Source organism: Panthera tigris, chromosome E2 (genome assembly GCF_018350195.1).
Source record: "Panthera tigris isolate Pti1 chromosome E2, P.tigris_Pti1_mat1.1, whole genome shotgun sequence".
In the NCBI taxonomy this organism is placed as follows: domain Eukaryota; kingdom Metazoa; phylum Chordata; class Mammalia; order Carnivora; family Felidae; genus Panthera; species Panthera tigris.
This window is the reverse complement of record NC_056674.1, coordinates 32,394,427-32,412,658: the sequence shown is the minus strand read 5'-3', so window position 1 is coordinate 32,412,658 and position 18,232 is coordinate 32,394,427. Positions and strand designations below refer to the sequence as shown.

Here is an 18,232-nt window from a genome sequence, read left to right as displayed (position 1 = left end):
AGCCCAGGTCATCTGTAAGACTGTCACCTAAATCACCCTGGGTGTGACTACAGAAGACACCAACTGGGGCGTCTCTTCCGGGCTCCTTTCTCTGAACCTGCCTCTCTCTTCCCGCTCCCCTTCAGCCATATTTGACTCACAAGAGCCCAGCCCCGGGTGCAGCTGATTGGACCAGGGGTGGTCACCTGACCAACGCTGAGCCAATCAGATTGTTTCCGCCCAGCATTTGGAACGGGCGTTTGCCGCTGCTGGTGAGTTTCTGTGTGTTACTTAGACTGCGGAAGCGTGAGCTCAGCGTGTGCCGGTTGGCCCCCTTGTACAGAGAAGCCAGTTTGCAGACAAAGAAAAGGAGGAAGATGCAGAGGAAAGAAATGATTCAAGGCCATGGAGCTGGAGAGAGAGCTTGGTCATGGGGCCCTGGCTCCTGTCCTCCGTGAGCCACTGTTCCATGGCCTCTCTTCGGGTGTTGAGAGCCGCGTCCCCAAACAGTCGACCTTTTTATCGCAACATTTTATTTTTCGTGCAACTTTGGGTGTCTGCTCTTTGCCCCCGAGACACCAGCCGTGTGAGAAAGTGTCATGGCCTAAAATGGCCTCAGTGCCTGCAGGCAAAGCTAGGCAATAATGCCTTCTTAGTATTCAGTTTAGGAAATATCTGTGTAATGCCTCTTAATTCTCTCTCCCATATGGGGGTGGCAATAAAGAGAGAAGTGGGTGAAGACGTTGTGTGATCTGGTGACTCCCTTAAAGCTTCCCTGACCCCAAACAGCCCCTGCCCGCCTGCCTCATGTCCCGCCATGAGAATCCTTACACTCTGTGGGGATCAACCCAGGATGCTACACGGTGAAAGATAAAGCCCATTGTACAGGTGACATGGCCAAGACTCAGAACTTAAATGACTCTTCCTTACAGCCTCTGGCAAAGTTCTGGGCACCAGGTGTGTAAGACCAACTTATGCCTGTGACCCAGCCGTGTCCTCCGAGGAATCCTGAGGCTATCTTGGGGAAATGACTCTCAGTGATTCACAATATTGGCTGCAACTTAGAATTACTGAGGAAGTTTTTTGGAAAGAAAGAAAGAAAAAAAAAGTCGGATGCTTGGGCCACATTCCAGACCAACTGAATCATAGGCTCTGGGTTTGGGACTTGGGCATCATTATTTTTCAAAAGTTCCCAAGATTCTAAGATTCAGTCAGGGTTGCAGAGCTACTGAGCTGGGCCAGTTACTTTTTGGGAAAAAAGGACAGATTAATTGAACTACGAAGCTGGATCTTCATTTGTTGAAGCCCCCAAGTGCCTTACCTAGCATGGGTGGGGCAGAGAGAGGGAGGAAAGGGGTTGACTGGGACAGAATGGAGTTCAGAGGCTGCTTTGTGCCCCCTCACTGAGGTCAAACCAGCTTGGACTGCCTGAAGTTCGCCGGTCATGATACGTCATTAATTTGGACGCGAGGTGAGAATTTCCGAATGTTCTCAAGCCAGGAGGAGATGACTTTGTTCAATGGAGGAAAGATGGAAGTAAGACAGCGGCCCTTCGGCCTGCTGAAGGGACCGGCCCTGTAGACACTCACACACAGCGACGGCTTTGCTAATCATACATCGGGTTTTAGTTAGTCATTAAAGTGGGTCCTTGGGGATCACTAGTTGCCAAACACTATTCCCGGCATATGGTAGAGACTCAATAAATATTTGTTGAATGGATGAATCAATGAACATATTGTCACTGTAGAAGTCACCACATGCTCTTGGGATTATAGAAGGTTTGGAAAGAAATGTAATATTTTGAGGTCCAAACAAAACTGAGTTGACCTGCCTCCATCTGGAACCCGGCGGGGGGGGGGGGGTGGGAATCATAGGCCAGAAATTCCAGATTTGGGGCCCGGTGATTTCCACTGGTTTGGCTTTCAAGGTTCCCAAGCTCCACACTGTTCCCTCTGCATACTCCAAGGCTGGCTCCAGCCTGGCTCAACCTTGACCAATAATCGAGGGGAGCCTGGTGAGGCGTGTGTCCCTCACCGACTCCTCCTCTGGGCGTCACCCCGTGTGAGGAGACGCTTCGGGAGCGCGGGGCATCTCAGACTTACCAGCCAAAACACCGGCGAGGGCAGAGAAGTGTGAGCTCACACTCTCCGTGATTTAGGGGCACTCCCCGAAGCAAACAACGGCAGCAGGGCTGCTGGGGACTCATCTAGATTGTGTCTCCCCTACATTCCTCTGTGGAAGCCCGAACCTCCGATGTGACTGTGTTCAGGGCCTCTAAGGATGTCAAGTTAACTGAGGTCGTTAGGACGGTGCCCTGATCTTTTAGGATTCGCGTCCTCGGAAAAAGAGGCACAGAGAGTTGTCTCACACTCAGAGGAAAGGCTGTGTTAAGGACAAAGCTAGAAGGGGGTACCAGGCCATCTCTAAAGTTTCTTACATTGTTTTTTAATTAACTGATTGAGAGAGAGAGAGAGAGAGAGAGAGCAGGGGAGGGGCAGAGAGAGAGGGAAATGTGGAGCCTGACGTGGGGCTCGAACCCACCAACTGGGAGATCATGACTTGAGCCAAAACCAAGAGTCAGGCACTCAAATGACTGAGCCACCCAGGCCCCTCTCTTGAACTACTTTTTTAAAGCAGGCTTCACGCCCAACACAGGGCTTGAACTCACGACCCCGAGATCAAGACCTGAGCTGAGAAAAAGGTTGGACCCTCAACCAATGGAGCCACCCGGGTGCCCCGAAGTTTCTTGAACTAGTTTTACAAAATTGATTCTGGTGTAATTCACTTGACGATAAAGTCTTTGTCCTGACATTTAAAACAGTCGTAATTTAAAACAACATTTTTCCTGAAGTTTCGCCCCATCTCCTCTGCCGTTATCTTTTCAGGTGCGCGTGCCCACTCTGCAAAGTAGACCACGAGCGTTGAGCGGGGCTGAGGCCAGAACAGGGAGGGTGCCGGGCCCCAGGCTGGGAGAAGTGTTTGCCTGAACTGGGGGTGATTGCCCCCAAGAGGACGGGGCAAGTGGACAGGCATGACAGCCGCCTTCAGCTGCCGGAAGAGGAAATGGAGACGTGAATCAAACCAAGACCTTCCATCTTGAGAAACACCGGGTCTCCTTTCAATATAAAAACCTCAACTGTCCTGGGGGTTCTGGTGCCTCTCCCTTGAGCCGGCACACGTGTGAGTCTGTCCTCTGGGTATCCTATCAGCCAAGGCTTCATCGTACTCTTATTCGTCTTCTGGGAAAATAGGATTTATGTTTCGGCTTTCCTTTTTAACTATTATAACTTCAATTGGGTGTTTTCAAACCATTTATGCCCCTGGCACCCTCTCTACTCTGGAGGTTCTGATAGCCTCACCCAGCCTGCTTCTTGACCTCCTCACTGAGTTTTATTGTAAGGATGCAACTCCACAAAGCAGAATTCAGCCAATGGGGTGGGTTTCAGCATAGACATCCTAAAAGTTAGAGCCATCCGTGGGGGCTGGCTCGGTCGGTTAAGCGTCCAACTCGTGATGTCGGCTCAGGTCATAACCTCACGGTTCGTGTCAAGGCGGAGCCTGCTTGGGATTCTGCTTGTCTCCTCTCCCTGCCCCTCCCCTGCTCACACATGTGCTCTCTCTCTCAAAATAAATAAGCTTTAAAAAAAAAAAAGTTGAAACAAATAATAAATGAGCCATCCAGCCACGGAATGAATTGATGTGGAAGATAGTGAGCCCTCTGTGGCTGGGGGTGTGTAAGGAGAGGCCGAATAACTACCGTGACCAGAGCGACATTTGAATGCTCTGATTTCCAATTTTGATTTGGGGCTTCAAGAACAGAGACATATGGCACAGAAACCCCAGGTCTCTGGTGGAACAGCCGTGCCTGGTAGATTAGACATTTCAGCGTTTTGTTTTATTTTGTTTTATTTTGTTTTATTTTATTTTATTTTATTTATTTTATTTTATTATTTTATTTTATTATTTTATTTTATTTTATTTTATTTTATTTTATTTTATGAGAGTGAGAGAGAGAGAGAGAGAAAGGGAGACCAAGCAGGGGAGGGGCAGAGAGAGCTGGAGACACAGAATCCGAAACAGACTCCAGGCTCTGAGCTATCAGCACGGAGCCCGACGTGGGGCTCGAACTCACAAGCCGTGAGATCATGACCTGAGCTGAAGTCGGATGCTTAACCCACCGAGCCACCCAGGCCCCCAACATTTCAGTGTTTTAAAGACGTTTTCCATACTTTAAAAGAGGACCCACTCACCTCCAATTTCTTGACATCGCTAATTCTTTCCCCCACCCGATTTGGGGAACTGAACCCAATTTTGCCTGAGCAATGGAGAGCCTCTGGGGCAGAGACAGAGGGGTGTGGGGTCTCCAAAGGTGCAGGTGGAGAAGGTGACAGTGCTCTTCCCGGGTGACATGTGAAAAGGCCACAGGGAGTTCTCTTTGTCACTCTGGCCTTTCTAGGCCATTCATTACACGCCCGGAGGTCTCAGTGCCCTGGCGGGAAGTAAGAGACTAGCCGGCTGTCATCCCCACCTTATACATCCTGAAAAGTGCTGGTTCACCCATCCAGCCTCAGTCTCCTGCTCGAGGCCTGAGGTGGCCCACAGGCTAATCTCAACGCATTTGGGTTGACCAGGAGGCTATTGCTATTTTTATCTTGTGATCCTTCCCCTACCAAACAAAACGGGAGATTTCACGTAAGAAATGCAGATGTCCAGGGGTCTCTGTCAAACTCCGGTCTGGGAGCCTGAGCTTGCCTCCCGCCGGGGCCCCGTCCACCTCCCTTTGTCACCAGCTCTCCCTTTGTCTTAGTTCGGCTTCCCCCCAAAGCAGATCCTGACACCAGGATGGGAGAGCCAGTAGTTTACTGGGGAAGTGAGCCTGGGACGCGTGTGGGTGGGGATGTGGGATGCGGGGGGCTGGGGGGCAGGGGGGGAAGAAAGCCGACCAAGTTACTACTGTGCGCAGCTAGAGTTTAATCCTGCCGCGGTCCCTGTGAGAGTCAGCGCAGGGCATGCCTCAGTTTCCCTCCTGCGAGGAGAGGAAGGAGGGTGTTTGTACAGTCTCGGGTGCAGGCTGCTGGAGCGTGGAGAGATCCAGGGGCCAGAGAAAGCCCTGAGGCAAAGAGAGGCTGATCGTAGCAGCAGGAAAGGTGGGGGTGCACCAACAGGGTGAGGCCTGCCCCAGGAGCGGGGCGCGAGGGACTTCCGCTATGCCTTTGTGACATGTCCGGCTTCGCCACCTCTGTTCTAACCCTTTTGGTCCAGCCCTGACCCAAGAGGAGATCGCCTGTCATCGCGAGTCCTTGTCCGACTCGATGGCTTTTCTGTGCTGTGTTAACATGACAGCATATGTGTGGGCTTGAGGGGCCGTGGACTGAGGCAAGGCGCCCACTGTCCCACGGAAGGAACAGCGCCTGTCTTGCATCGCCTTGTTCTCTCTCCCAAATCCCGCTTGTGGCCGACCTTCTCGAGGGGGCTGACGACAGGGCCCGAGCCCCGGGTCCTCTCTTTCCTCCTTGCTATCCGGCCGGTCTGGCTCCTTCCTCCCAGAACATTTCGATCCTTCAAGTTTCTCCGCTCCTTTGTTCGTTGTAACATTAACCAGCTACCCGGTTTCCGTGGTGAGGTGCGGGGGGGATTAATCGGAGGGCAGAGATAAACGATCCTTTTCTAGGGCCAATCTCCAGATCTGGGTAATTAAAAATGATGCCTCGTTAAGTATTTCCACCTTTGCTGGCATCCCCTCGCCGACCAGAGGGAGAACAGCAGGGACCAATGGACCCCGATGGACCCCGATCTGTGCTCACGGCTACACCACTTCCTGGAGCAGAAGGGGCTGGTGATGTGTACGAATGAGAGGCGCGGGTTCTCTGCCAGGCCTTTTATTCTGAGAATCTGTCTTGTAAACCCCACGCCCATAGCTATTGTTTAAAAGAACCCGTTGACCATCTCTCTTCCAAAAGATCTCTGGTCTGGGGCTTTTAAGCTTTGAGAACCATGCCCCAGCCCCCCAGGGATTCATTTTGCCAGAAAGTGCCGGCCAAGGGCTTTTATTCCGCAACACCCCCTCCCTCCCCCCCGCCAAGTCTTTGCCCATCAGGACCTGGGGTCACAACCGGGAACTTTTTCTGACCCTTTCTCGTCTTGTTCCCCTTTGTCAGATGCTGTAAACTGAGAGTGGGTGAGGCTAGCCCACTGGATGTAGCCAAGGGTTCCTGCCTTCTGGAGTGTAGCTACACTGAGCTGTGACGGGCACCGGGGACAGGGAAGTACACAAAGACACGAAGCCAAGCGTGCGGGCCTCGAGACTTACGGCTCAGGGCACAAGTCTCCGCTGTTTGCCAGCAAGGAGTCGTTGGGCAAGTCGTTTCACTCCTCTCTGTCCCTGTTTCCTGGTCTATAAAATGGAAACAATGATAGCACCTGCTTCGTGGAGCTCTTACAACGGTAAGACACGCAGGAAAATCCCCTTGCCTGGCACACAGTAAGAGTTTGGCAAATGAGAGCTGTTTCTACCTCTTGTCGCCATCACCGGCATCACCACCATCATCACCGTTACGGTCATTGTCGTCTGGGCTTCCGGAAATACCAACACTGAGCAGCGGCCTTTCATAAGGACGGGGGCCCGTGCATCGAGAAGGAGCAAAGGTAGCTCCCTAAATAATGAAGTTTTGGGGGCGCCTGCGTGGCTCAGTCGGTTAAGCGTCCGACTTCGGCTCAGGTCACGATCTCTCGGTTTGTGAGTTCGAGCCCCGCGTCGGGCTCTGTGCTGACCGCTCGGAGCCTGGAGCCTGTTTCAGATTCTGTGTCTCCCTCTCTCTCTCTGACCCTCCCCCGTTCATGCTCTGTCTCTCTCTGTCTCAAAAAATAAATAAATGTTAAAAATAAATAAATAAATAAAAAATAATGAAGTTTTGGAGGGGCACCTGGGCGACCCAGTCAGTCGAGCCTCTGACTCCTGACTTCGGCTCTGGTCATGATGATCCCAGGATCATGGGATCGAACCCAGCATCGGGTGTGGATCCTGCTTAAGATTTTCCCTCTCTCTCTCTCTCTCTCTCCTTCTGCTCATCCCCCCTCTTCACACACACTCTCTCTTTCTCTAAAATTAAATAAATAATATAATAATCATAATACTGAAGATTTGGAGATGGGCCTTGAAGAACGGGCAGAAGCTGGACGAGTGGCAATGTCGTGGGGGCCGATGGCAGGTCAGGGGAGAGAGTGGGTGGAGGGGGCCAAGTGAGGTGTGGAAGGAAAGATCGCACACGAGTTTAGGGTTACCAAGTCACGACTCGGCGGCACTGGGCATGAGAGATGCAGAGATGGGAGACAGAAGAGGTGAGAAGAGAGAGAAGAGGTGGGCTGGGCCCGGCCGGAATGGCAGGCTCAAGGGTAGGGGTGCCACGTGCGGTTTTAAGCCAGGGGGACCTCTTTGATCAGAGCAGGGAGCGTGAGCGCTCAGGAAGGGGCAAGCCGGCGTTCTGGGAGAGGCCAGCCTTCTCGGATCACGGAATTCTCCTCGGGCCTTAACAAAATGGCCAACATGACCACGTGCCTGGATGTTCCATTTGTCAAATTACACCCTTGGCTTCAACAGCCACGCTGAGGCCCGGTGCGAGGTGCCCGGAGCGGGAGAGGTAGGACGTTTTATTGGACGCTATTGAATTTGTCCAGACCCCTGCAATTCCCCAGGAAGGGGCCACGGGCACGGGGTTAATTTACCCTCCGACCCGAAGCCGCAAAGTTGATAATCAGCTGCCACGGTCTACGGGAGAGACGAACCCCGTTGTGGAGCTGTTCAATAAACCCGCTATTAGCAGGGAAAGTGCTTACACGCACTTAAAAAAAATTAAACAACAAAATAAGAGCCGTTGATTGACAAGGCATCAATAAAGCCGTGCCCGTGCACTGCTGACCTCCCCCCACCCCCCAGCTGCCAATCCGTGTTTATTAGAAATCTGCTCTATAAATAGCTTGTGGCACAGAAAACAGTGAGCCGCTTCTCAAATGTGTCATTGTGAAATGCTAACTATTTAATACTTGGCTCTTGGTTTGCTATAGCTGATATGTGGGGCATCGGGAATAAAGGGTTATTGTCAGGAGGTGGCTAATACTTTTTGACCCTCCACCTCGGAAGCGAAATTTCCAGCTCCCCCGCTCCCGCTCCTTTCTTCCTTTTGTGCAAACCGCCTGAACGCCAATTGGTTTTCAGGGTAGCAGTGTGCTTTGCTCGAAGGAAAAAAAAAATGGCTTTCCCATACTTCTCTGAAACCAGGGTTGGCCACACAGTTCTGGGCAAGGAGACACCGCCGAGGGTTTCTGGGAAGAAATTTTTGCTGATCCGATACATGCGCCACCTCTTTCCCTTTCTTCCGTCCATTTTCCTCTCGCCTGGAATGTGGCTGTGAGTCCGGAGGTACAGCAGCCATATTGTGGCTATGAGGTTACGAGCTTGAGGATGAAGGTCATGGCGATAAGGATGGCTGGAGCAAAAAGAGGGATAGGGTTAGAGTCCCCAGTGTTGCTGTTGAGCCACTTACCATTTCAGGCTGTCTATTCATGGGCATTTGGGTGTGTGATAAAAATAAATTCTTACCTGTTTAAGCCACTGTAGAAGGATTTTTTGCTAATTATAGCTGAACACATCCCTGACTGCCAGCCACAGTTTTAGTGAGCTTACATACATTACTTCATTTACCCCTTGCTACAATCCTCTTAAGTAGGAAACATTATCGTTCCCATTTTGCAGATGAGGAAATGGAGGCCCTAGAAGAACTGTGAAGGGGAAAAGTCAGGACTGGACCACTGGAATGCTGTGCTCCCGACTCCTCATCGGGGCTCTCTCTGTCCTTCGGCTCAGAGAGGAGGCATCACCCCACTACAAGGCCAGGGGAGAATCTGTTCTAGGGTTCCCAGTGTTTCTCCTCTGGCCCTCGGGGTGTAAGAAGTTACTAGTAATGCTTGACCAAAACAAACCACAACAAAACGAAACATCCTAGTCTCAGAGCATGAATCGTGCAAAACGGGGAGGAAAGATTGATTATAAAATGTCGGATCTCCGCTCCAATCGATAGTCCATCAGCTTAAGGAATGAAGGCACTCCAGGAGCCCTTGTCCACATGAGGCAGAGAATACGGCAGGAAGGAAGTTCAAGCCCCATTCTTTATCTATCCCTCTTTCACAGGTAGTTTTTCCTCCACTGGAGACACAGCACATTCTGACTCACCTAGAGAATCATGGCATCTCGAGGCTACAAGAGACTTTACGGGGGTCATCTGACCCGCTTCCAACTTGAAAATGGTAATAACAGTAGTGAGATTAGTTGACCGACAATAAACACTTCTATGTAACGGGCAACCCTGCTGATCACGTTACGGACTTCTTTCTCTCAACCATTTTAGGAGTTTGGTACGGCAGACGTCTCCAACTTCAGAAGAGAAACTGAGGTACGGAGAGTTTAAGCAACGTGCTCACAAGTTATTTAGGTGAGTAACTTAGAAAAGTGAATGGAGGGGCGCCTGGGTGGCTCAGTCGGTTGAGCGTCCGACTTCGGCCAGGTCATGATCTCCCAGTTCATGAGTTCGAGCCCCGCGTCGGGCTCTGTGCTGACCGCTCAGAGCCTGGAGCCTGCTTCCGATTCCCTGTCTCCCTCGCTCTCTGCCCCTCCCCCACACACGCTCTGTCTCCCTCTGCCTCTCGAAAATAAAGAAAACTAATAAAAATTTTTTTCTTTGCAATTCGTGGGTTCGAGCCCCGCGTTGGGCTCTGTGCTGACGGCTTGGAGCCTCGAGCCTGCTTCAGATTCTGTGTCTCCCTCTCTCTCGGCCCCTCCCCCGCTCATGCTCGCTCTCCCGCTTGCTCTCTCTCTCTCTCTCTGTCTCAAAAATAAATAAACATTCAAAAAATTAATATAAATAAATAAAATTTGAAAAAAAGTAAGTGTACTTGTCAGGGTAGCATCAGGTCTATAACAAATAATCCCCCAAATATTAGTGCTTAACACAGTAGAAATTTACCTGCAGACCCCTCCACACTCCAATGCTGGTGTTCCTGGTCACAGGGTGGTGTCCTCTATCTACATGGTGCTTTGGGGACCCAGGCTCCTTCCGTCTTGGAGCTCTGTTATCCCCGAGGGCCCCCTCTCTGTCCACCATAGCCATCCGGAGGGAGAGCACAGAGAACTCACTTCCTTGGAATCTTGGCCCACAGGGAACAATATCCCACTGATGAGAAGTAGGGATGTAGCCACATCCAGATGGAAGCAAAGGCAGGCCCTTCTCGGGGACACTTCCGCAGCGTGGAATGAAAGGGAGGACTTCGGGTGACAACTAGCCACCTGTCACGGTAAATGGGGGGAGGGGAGGGGGCAGAAGGCAGCGCAATTTCATCCGTCTCCTCTCACCGGTTAGCAAGGAAGAGGGAGAGGAAATGGCTGTTGAGTAACCAGCCGCTTGAGTCAATCACGTACTCGCTTATTCAGAATCTATTCCACACACGCTGACCGAGCACCTGCTCTGTGCCAGGCGCTGCGCTAGCTTTGAGGAGGGACGTCGTTTCCGTTGTTCGAGGCCACCCTGCTTCCCACCCAACACCGCGCTAAAGCTGCCCTCACCAGAGTTACCAGGAACCTCAATGTGGATCAGCCCCAGAGATACCTTCCTAGACCTCACGGCCCGTTAGATGCCTTTGCCAGGTCAAGATCATCTCCCTTCTTTGGGATGGCTGGGAAAGAACCCCAGGGCCCCAAGATCAGACGTGGAGACGTGGAGGGGCTTACCGCCAGCCACCCCTCTGCTTGGCTCCATGGAGGGGAGTGGAGAGGGCCCCTTCCCCTCATCTCTGATGATTGAACCAAGTTCATGTTCAGAATGTATATAAAGTTATTTGGGCCAAATTTCCATGTTAACTGTTCAGAGCAGAAATGCTCAGTGTCAGTTAAATTTGGTTAGATTACAAGACAACACAGTCGAGATCAAGAACATGTGGCCTGATTTGATTTAACCCAGAGAAGAAATGCCTTTTTCCTTCTGCTCAGCTATAACATTATACATATAAAGATACATACGTGCTTGCTCTCTGCCAGAAATGTCAACTGCTTTTGATCTCTCCCTTTAGATATTAAAGTTTCCCCTGCTCACCCCTCTGGTTGGCGGGCCCCTTAAGGGCTTTCAAACCAATAAACAAGCCTGGAGCTGTTGAGAGGGTGGAAGCTGTTTGCCTTTTGAGCTGGAGCCCCATAGCCCAAAGGTCGTGTTTAATCAGCCTCAAGGTTTTGGTTAACACTGACTTGGAGTTTAAAATAGCATTTCAATAACCTCGGCCTCCTCCCGCTCCCCCATCAGCCAGGGGAGGAGGGAGACAGGGGCCCATGGCTTTCGAAGGGTTTGCGTGTTTGTTGTTAAGGTTCTGAAGCGAACGAGCCGCGCTTGGCTGGTGGCCGTGATGGAGAGCTGCCCTCCTGGGCCACCTCAGGCAGGGCCCTGGCCAGGACCAGGTCCTGAGTGCTCCCCAGTAAGGGGACTTGCTGTAGCAGAGTGCCGGCTGGGGTTTGCATTTCCTTCTTCTCTTCTGCTTGGACTCTAAAGGTAGGTCATGCTCTTTAGAAGAGAGCATGGGGCTCCCCCGGTGTAAGTTCTCAAAACCGCCCTCAAAACTGGGTGAAGGGGGAGAGTAGAGGCATCACAGCCTCCCCCACAAGCTGCTTATGAAACTCACCCAACGCCCGAGATGGCATAAAGCCCTCGCTGCTCTCCCTGCCCTGGGAAGGGAAATCCACAAGCCTCCTGGGATGGGGGTCAGGCTGCTTTTGCTCCCTCTGCTTTTTGTCCCTTTTCCCCACCTCTACCCCTTCCTTCTGTAGCATCCTGGTCCTGCCATGCTGGCATCTGCCCTGGGAACCTGCCGGTAGACAAGCTCCCATCTAAGACAGATGGCTTTGCCTCCTCTTTAACAGAGCCTGCCTATGAAAGCGTTCTTTCAATGCATTACTATACTTAGAAATAGCCTCCCAGGGCACCCGGGGGGCTCAGTTGGTTAAGCGTCTGACGTCGGCTCAGGCCACGATCTCACAGTCTAGGAGTTCGAGCCCCGCGTCAGGCTCTGTCCTGACAGTTCCGAGCCTGGAGCCTGCTTTGGATTTTGTGTGTGTGTCTCTCTTTCTGCCCCTCCCCTGCTCACACTCTGTCTCTCTCAAAAACAGAGAAACATTGAAAACAAATTTCTTTAAAGAAATAGCCTCCTCGGGGCGCCTGGGTGGCTCAGTCGGTTAAGCGTCCGACTTCGGCTCAGGTCACAATCTCGCGGTCCATGAGTTCGAGCCCCGCGTTGGGCTCTGGGCTGATGGCTCAGAGCCTGGAGCCTGTTTCAGATTCTGTGTCTCCCTCTCTCTCTGCCCCTCCCCCGTTCATGCTCTGTCTCTCTCTGTCTCAAAAAAAATAAATAAACTTTAAAAAAAAAAAAAAAGAAATAGCCTCCTCATCTCATGGGTTCGAAAGCCATGGGCCCCTGTCTCCCTCTTCCCCTGGCTGATGGGGGAGCGGGAGGAGGCCGAGGTTATTGAAATGCTATTTTAAACTCCAAGTCAGGGCTAACCAAAGCCTTGAGGTTGAATAACACACCATCAAATAGCTCAGCCATCCCGTGCTGACCAGGATGGCCTAGGTTATGCCGCAAAGTAACCTTGCCCGAACCCCACAGAAGCCCATGCGTCACCCATGAAGAGTCCCGTGCAGATGAAGGGGCCCTCGGGGGGCCCCTTGCACTGACTTGGTGAGGCCGACAGCCTCCACGGTCTCACCACGTGGCTCCGTGACCACAGAAGGGACACGTAGAAGGTTGAGAATCGGCTTTCAAATGCTTTAGCCCAGAAGTCGCATGCACGGCTTCTGCTCGTTGACCGGCCCCAGTCACAGGGCCCTCCTCAGTGCGAGACGTCTGGGAAATATAGGCAACACATTAGGGGAGCAGGAAGTTCCCTCTGCCACCCCTCGCCCCACCTTCTGCCTCTCGGAATCCTCGTAAGTCCCTCTTCTCGGGTGTTAGGGAACTCCCTTCTGAACCGATTGCTAGGGCCGGGCTGGGATGTGCCTGAATGTAGAGGCAGCGGACGGAAGAATCATCCCTACCGTCATCGTCGTCACCAACCACCATCATCGCCGATATTTATTCGGCAATTTTCCATACGCCAGGCGGGCGCCGAACCTTCTCGTGCGTTGTTTCGTTTCATCCTCCGCGCGTTATCACCACGAACTCCTCATTTACTGCCGCGTCAGCTGAGGCCCAGAGAAATTAAATGATTTGCCCTGGTCTGTCCATCAATAGTTGGCAAAGCTCGGGCGGTCAGACCCCCGAGTTCGCCAAGCTACATCTACAGGCCGGTGACCGGTCCCCGAGACCCCGGGGCCGTGCAGGAGTCAACTCCAAGGGGTCGTGGTGCCGTCAGGGGGGGATCCATGGCAGCTTCTCCTGCCAAAGCGGATGGCGGCCAGCTTCAGCAACCCCCAGACCGCTGCTCATCTTGAGGCCTTCCTCCTCAAGACAGCCGGGGCCTCACCGGCCAGGCCCCCTCTGCGGGCCCAGCTTCCCCCGAGTTAGATGCTTATTGACTGGCTGTTCCTGTCTGGTCCCGATGCCCAGAGGATTTGGCCGAGGACGTCACCGGGGCCCGTGGACCTCAGGCGAGCAGGCCTGGCGGCGAGGGAGGAGCAGTGGGCCAACCACAGGGCCCGTCTCCCAACAGTGGACCGTGGGTTCCCCGACCCACGTGGGCTCTCCCCTGCCACATCCTTCCCTGCAGCTCGATGGAAGCTGTTTTTGTTCCCCATTAGGCCAGACAAGGGAGGCCTATTAGAATCCGATCCACAGCCCAAACACGAGGGGTGTGGGATGCTACACTGTCCAATCCTGACCCAGGCCCCGGGAACCGAGTATGCATCTTGGGGGCGGGGGGAGCTGGTCGCGTGGGGCAAGGGTCCTTCACTCATGCAGCTACTGAGGGTGCCAAACATCAGGTCCAGCCCAGAAAGAGGGACGAAACAAGGCCGCTTGCACTTGAGGAACATCGTGCAGGAGGTAGACAGACAGGTCGTCCTAGAGTCGAAACAGGTGCAGAATATGAGCCCCAGGGGTGGTAGTGACTTTCGGTCCTTCAGGAAGGCTGCCGTGAAGAGGGGATAAGGATGCTGACGCGTTTGGACTCAGGGGGCAGGGTAAGAACGTTCCAGGCAGAAAGAACAGCATGTGCAAAGGCCCGGGAGTTCGGGAATGCGTGCGCTGTGTCCTGAGAATGTGCATTTGCCGAAGGCGGCTATAACATCGGGTACAGGGCATGGGAGGGGGCCGGCAAGGTCAGATGTGGCCCCAGAGGGATACTTCTGCCCTGAGGTGGACCCCGGGGAAAATTCACGGCCCAAGGGGCCTTTTACTCGGGTCCTCCTGAAGGTTGAAGGGATGTCAGGTTTGGAAATGAAGGCTTAATCTGTGTCTGTGAAGGAGGGCAGAGCCTGTGGCGGGGGGGGGGGGGGGGGAGACAGAGGGGTGCTCCAGGTAGAGTCTGTTATTGCCCTTTGCCGTGTCACACATCAGCACAAACTTAGCAGACTCAACAACATCCATTTCTTCGCCGACGGGTATGTGTAAATCGGGAATCGACGCCTGGCCTGACTGAGTTCGCCGTTCAGGGTCTCACCAGCTGAAATGAAGGTGTCTGGGCCTATTGTTCTCTCCCGACGTTTAAGGTTCCGTCTCAAGTTCTCCAGTTGTTGGCAGACCGTATTTCTTTGTGGCTGTTGGACCAAGGTCACTGAATTCTGGTAGTTGGGAGTGGGGGGTTGCCGCTTGGAGCTTCGAGACGTGCTCCTCTCCGTGGGCAGTTCACGGCAAGGATGCTCGCTTTCTCCAAGGCCGCCGTGTCTCTCTGACTTCCCCTTTGGCCACCGGTGGGACAAAACTCTGCTTTGTGAAGGGCTCCCGTGGTTAGGTCGGCCTCCCTTAGACAAGCTCTGTATTTTAAGTGCAGCTGCTTTGGGACTTTAATCCCACCTGCCAAATCCCGACATGACAACCCCCAGAGTAGCATTCGATCGAATAAAGGGGGGGGGTGTGTCAGGAATCTTGGGGCCCGTTTTAGAAGCTTGGCTGTCGCCCGAAGTGAGAGGGGCCCCAGGAACGGCGAGCTGGAGTAAGAGGATCCCTTGGGTGCAGCTGGAGGGTGGCCTCACTGGAGGCTGGGCGGGCTGGTCTCACAGAACTGGCGACCGGAGCCTGGCTTAGGGTGGACCGTAGAGAAGCGTCTTTTGACCAGTGGGCGCTGCTGAGCTGATTGGCTGCGCTTGAGGTTGGGCCCGCCCCCCCACCCCGGGTTTCCGCCTCCAGCGTGGGTGGGAAGGAGGGGGGATGCCACCTGCAGGGAAGCGACCCTGGGCCCCACGACGTACCCCAGCCCCACCCGCCTTCAGTCCCTGATGACGGCCTTCTAGGACCACAGTTGACCGGAGAAGCAGGAAGCCCCCATCCCGGGTTCTGCTGTCCCGGTCACGTCCCCTCTGAGCCCTCACGTCCCCACTGCTTTGGCCTCAGGGCCAGGGAGGGTGCAGCTGGGAGACCCCCCCCACTTTCTGGGCAGGCTCTTTTGTACCCTTTGTGAGCCGCCCAGTTGGATGTAGCCACAAGAGGAGGGGCAGGAGAGGCTCAGTAATAAGTAATAATAACAACGGTTATGAGACTCACAGGTCCTAGAGAGGGGAGGCACGGAACACCATGCAGGGCCACAAGGGAAAGACCCCCGGGGTGGACAGGAGGCAGGAGACGTTAGGGGGCTGCGCGGGGTTCCCGGAGGCAGAGGCAAAGCAGGGCGGGGAGAACAGCCTAGAAGGGCTAGTTTGAATAATTTCCGGCTTTGGGCTGTAGGGGCGGTCTCTAGCTGCCGGGCACCTGGCCCTGGGATGATGAAGGCAGAGAAACAGTGCCTCCTGGGTGCCCAGGCAAGAAAGAGGAGGAAAGGCTCCGATTGGCTAGTTTGCATATCAAAGGCACGCTCCAGCTGGGCCCTTTGCTACCTCTAAGAACTGGCTGGCCCAGGGAGAGGCAGACTCTCCCAGCCAGAAAGAGTTTGTTAAGATGTCAAAACACCGTAATATACAGAAAATTAAAAAAAAAAAAAAATGCAATACACAGGCTCTGCTTAAAAGTGGGTAATCGGGGGTGCCTGAGTGGCTCTGTCGATTAAGCGTCTGACCCTTGATTTTGTGGGATCGAGCTTTGCATCAGGCTCTACGCTGATGGCACGGAGCCTGCTTGGGATTCTCTCTCTCTCTCTCTCTCTCTCTCGCAAAATATAAATAAGTAAACATTAAAAAAAGTAGGGACTCAAAGCTGAGGACAGGTAAAACACATAACTGGGGCATCCCCATTTTTTACAGAGGTGGAAACTGAGGCCCAGATACACCAAGTTTTGTGTAGGCTCACGGTTGGTAAGGGACAGAGGGAAATTTGACCTGTGGTCTTGTATTTGTGACACCAGGTCCCTATACCTCTCCCATCTCAGGTATCTGTGTCTCTTCCTTTGCCTCCTTCCAGAAAAGAGACTCAAGCCTTCTTACCCAGAAGAAAAGACCCCGAACTCCCTCCGCAGTGCACGCCCGGGCACTCACTGGACGTGCTCCCCCGACAAGGTGGCAAGGGGGTGATTCTCAACCCAAAGACAGGGTGGTCCTTAACTCCAGGGAGCCAACAGGAAAGCCTGCAACTGGCTAGAGGCCAAGAGGGAAGGAGGGAACTTTCAGAGGAGAGTAGGGGGCCGTGCCTGTGCCCCAAGCCCACAGCTCGCCTCTTTTGGGCTCCCCCCCAAAACTGAGGGGCCCCCACCACCACCTAAACTGAGGCTCTGACTTGTTCCTTTTGTTTCTGAAGCTGCTTTCTTGCCGCCCCCCCCCCCCCACCCCGTCAGTTCCATTTTCTGGAAGTATTTCAGTGACTCCGTATGAGTTGAGGGACGAGTCTCCGGCCGTTAGCGCTCTGACTGCGATATTGTTTGAGGCCACACTTTGGGCTCCTCAAAGGGCCCGGGGTCAGAGGGATTCACTAGAAAGCACCCCATGGACCCAGCCTGGCCCTCACCAGCTGAGCGAGCCCCACCGTGCAGGCAGGCGTGAGCATCAGTGCCCAGGCGGAAGGGAGCTCGCGATAGTCCCTCTGAGCACACGGAGACAGATGCCGCTGAAAGCCTGAGGATTATTTGCCTGGCACGTGTGACCTGCTAATTAAGTTTTACTATTTACCTCTGGAAAGCGACGTGGCTTCCTGGGCTCTGGAGAGGGCCTGACCCCTCCCCTCTCGTCTTTCCATCCTCCACCCCGCTCAGGCCTGGAAACTTCTGGCTCTGAGAGTGGGGTACATCGTTGTTGGGGCCTGGAGAAGGGGAAAAAGTCACATAAGCCCCTGTGCACACCCCGCCCCCCCACCCCCAAGTGCCCCTGTAGGTGGAGAGCAAGCCTAGAGATACGGGGCAAGAGAATGAAGTCATTCAGCCAAGGCTAATTAGCTCCTTCTGGCTACTTGACCTTGATCTCTTTGAAGGTCATTCCCCTCACTTGTAAGGTGGGGGAAATAATCACATTTCCCTCTGAGGATCGATGGGAGGATTAGAGGAGGCCGTGTTCGTGTGGGAGAGTTGGCTAGATACCCACTCAATGTCCGTCTTTCCCTTCCTTGTTACCTACAGGCCCAGAATTCTTTGGTTGGCCAGCAAAGTGCCCAGATAAAAGATCATGTTTCCTGATCTCTCTTGCAGCGAGGGCTGACCCAGGAGATATAAGTGGAAGTTGTTGGCTGTGGCGGTGGAGTTCATCTGCTTCAATAAAGACAAACCTGTTGCTCTTTCCTCCTTGCTTCATTCTCCTTCTTGCCTGGGATGCAAACATGATGGCTGGAGCTCTAGCAACCACCTTGGCGTATGAAGTGATCTCGGGAACGGGTCCACGTACTGAAGATGGTGGAACGAAAGGATGGAGATGTCACGCTGGCTCTGGACCATCTATTTTTGGATTTATTCTAAGGGATAGACACTTAACCTCTATGTTGGTTTAAGTCAGTGGTTCTCAAAGTCTAGCTTCCACTAGAATTACCTGGAAGGCTGGTTACACACAAAGATAGCTAGGCTGCAGTGCCTGGAGGTTCTGATTTGATAGGTCTGGGATGGGGCCTCACAGTTTTGTTTCTCACGTGTTCCCAGGTGATGCTACGGTGCTGGCCTGGG

The 18,232-nt window shown here is 53.2% G+C and overlaps 1 long non-coding RNA gene across 1 annotated transcript; it reads right to left on the bottom strand.

Moving 5' to 3' along the window:
* Window positions 1-4,922: 4,922 nt before the first annotated feature.
* On the bottom strand, window positions 4,923-14,509 carry LOC122234090. The gene is made up of 4 exons (XR_006211817.1): window positions 13,104-14,509; window positions 8,241-8,462; window positions 6,290-6,373; window positions 4,923-5,665 (listed from the first exon to the last, which is right to left on the bottom strand). It is a non-coding gene; the product is annotated as an uncharacterized LOC122234090 (long non-coding RNA).
* Window positions 14,510-18,232: the final 3,723 nt, after the last annotated feature.